Source organism: Gossypium arboreum, chromosome 3 (genome assembly GCF_025698485.1).
Source record: "Gossypium arboreum isolate Shixiya-1 chromosome 3, ASM2569848v2, whole genome shotgun sequence".
Taxonomy (NCBI): Eukaryota; Viridiplantae; Streptophyta; class Magnoliopsida; order Malvales; family Malvaceae; genus Gossypium; species Gossypium arboreum.
This window is the reverse complement of record NC_069072.1, coordinates 24,674,161-24,676,764: the sequence shown is the minus strand read 5'-3', so window position 1 is coordinate 24,676,764 and position 2,604 is coordinate 24,674,161. Positions and strand designations below refer to the sequence as shown.

The window sequence follows — 2,604 nt, the reverse complement described above, 5'->3', positions numbered from 1 at the left end:
ATTGCCTACTGAGGATCCACAGTTTCACTTATGACTCTTTTTGGAAGTATGTGATTCATTTAGGCAGCATGGTGTTCCTAAAGATGCCCTAAATCTGAAGTCATTCCCTTATTTATTACGAGATCATGCTAGAGCATGGTTAAATGCATTTCTGTCAGGTATAGTAGCATCTTGGAATGAAATTTGTCAGAGGTTTTTACTGAGATATAATCCTCTGAACATGAATGCCAAACTATTATGTCCTTTCAATAATCTAAGGATGAAACATTATATGAAACATGTGAGCGATTCAAGGAGTTAATTAAAAAATGCCCGATGCATGGTTTTCAACATTGGACACAAATGGAAATGTTTTACAATGGATTAAATGTGAATACGAGGATGGTGGCTAACACATTTTCCAATGGGACTCTGCTTGATAAATCATATAATGAGGTATATGAAATTCTGGAGAGGATAGCAAACAATGATTATCAATAGCCCACTACCAGAGTAGTGACTGATAGAAGAGTTTCTGAAGCAATGGAACTTGATGTGATTACATCCCTAATAGCTTAGGTATCATCTTTAATAAATATGATTAAAACACTAAAAAGACCAGCTGCAGTGTAGGAAATAAAAGCAACTGAGTTAGCATCTGTTTACTACGGAGAAGGTCATGTTTTTTATGAATACCCATCAAATCCAGCCTTGGTTTATTATATAGGAAATTTTAATTGCAACAAAAAAAATCCATTTTCCAACACATTATCTAGGGTGGAAGCAACATCCTAACTTTAGTTGGAGTAACCTAAGGGTAGGAAATTCTAGCAATGCTATTCGATAGAATGTTCCGGGTGCACTACCTAGATACAATCAACTCATGCCATGGGAAAATGTTCAGCAAAATTCAGCTTCGAGTTTGTAATAGCCTGATTTAGACCCTAATGGAACGGTGGTTTTGGGACCTCGAATCTGAGTCAAAAAATATTTAAAAAATATTTTCTATATTTATTTTCTGTGAAATTTTCATGATTTAATTTTGCCGTTTAGGTATCTGATTAAATAAAAGGACTTAATCGAGTAAATTAAAAATTTGATGGTTAAAAGCATAAGGGCTGAATTGTTAGTGGCTTTCTAAATGGAAGCCTTTATGTTGCAATTAGCCCAATTGAGGAAAGAATGGACGGCAATGGGTATGTTATATATGATTTTATAATTTTATTACTGAGGTTATAATAGTAAAATAGGTAATAATAAGTATATAATATAAAAATATAATTAAAAAGCCAAGGTTTTATTTTATTCTCATGAACGAATATGAAAAACATAAAAAGAATAAGTTTTGAAGGGTTTGGCCATCTTCCAAGTTGATTCAAGGTTCGTTTTACTCAGTTTTTGATAATTTTACGTTTTTGAGATCGTTGCTTCGAGTACTACAAAACCCATATTTGAATTTTTGATTTTGATGAATATTTTGAGTTGTGCCGTTGTTGAGAGCTTATGATTTTTTTTTTTGATGATGAAATATGAAAAATATGTTTTAGATTAACATATTTTGTATTGGAGTTTTTGATGATTTTGAGTAATTAGGACTAAATTGAAAAAATAATAATTTGAGGGACTAAAATGTAAAATGAATGAAAAATATGGGCTTGTATGAACACTAGGAATATTCAGCCAAACATGGGTATCTTGAAATTTTGAATGTTTTGTGTTTTGTGCAATAGGACTAAATTGTAAAAAGTGCAAATGTCAGGGGTAAAATGGTAATTTTCCCATTTATGTGTTTTTGGATTAAATTGAATGAAAGTATGTTTGAATGAGCTTAATTTGAATATGTTTAAATCAAGATCCAAAGAAATTAGATTTGGATCGGGGAAAAACGAAAGTTGTCGACTAGTCGTCCCGTTCCGTTTTACATCGTCAGAGGTAAGTTTATAGGCAAATAGACGTGTTTAATTGTAGATAAATGCTATATATATATGCTGGTTGAAAAATATGAATTTATATATGCTTATGCTGAATGTGAATAAGATTGGTAACCATGTTTAAGCATTCGTTTCGACCGAGTTTCGACGTCCGAAAGCCCCGTATGAACCTTAGGAATAGCTAGGATACATATGTCATGACATAGGATTTTGATATGTGATGTGCGAGTAAGACCATGGCATTGATATGTGACTCCGATATATGTGTACGAGTAAGACCCTGTTTGGGATAGTGGCATCGATATGTGGTTACATGTAAGACCACGTCTAGGACGTTGGCATTGTACGATATATGTGTGATTATCCAAGTGTCCTATCCAATTTCGAATGGTTCATCAGGCATAGATAAGCTGTGATCAAATGTACAAAAATGACTTAAAATGATCATGTATGGATTGGTTTATTACCTATTTGAAATAAAATGAATGAGTTACTTAATCTTTGATGCAAACATATTTGAAGTAGAGTAAAAATTATATGTGAATGTGAAAAAAAGTATTGGCCTTGTAAATATTTAATATGAACATTATTGAAATTATTTTTGAATATATGCAATTGGTAGTATATTCGGCCATTGATATAAATATATGCATGATTGTTATACTTCGACTTACGAGTGTATGCATATAAATGT

The 2,604-nt window shown here is 32.1% G+C and overlaps 1 non-coding gene across 1 annotated transcript; it reads right to left on the bottom strand.

Moving 5' to 3' along the window:
* Window positions 1–224: 224 nt before the first annotated feature.
* Window positions 225–326, bottom strand: LOC128290849 (small nucleolar RNA R71). The gene has a single exon (XR_008280634.1). It is a non-coding gene; the product is annotated as a small nucleolar RNA R71 (small nucleolar RNA).
* Between the last annotated feature and the right edge of the window lie 2,278 nt (window positions 327–2,604).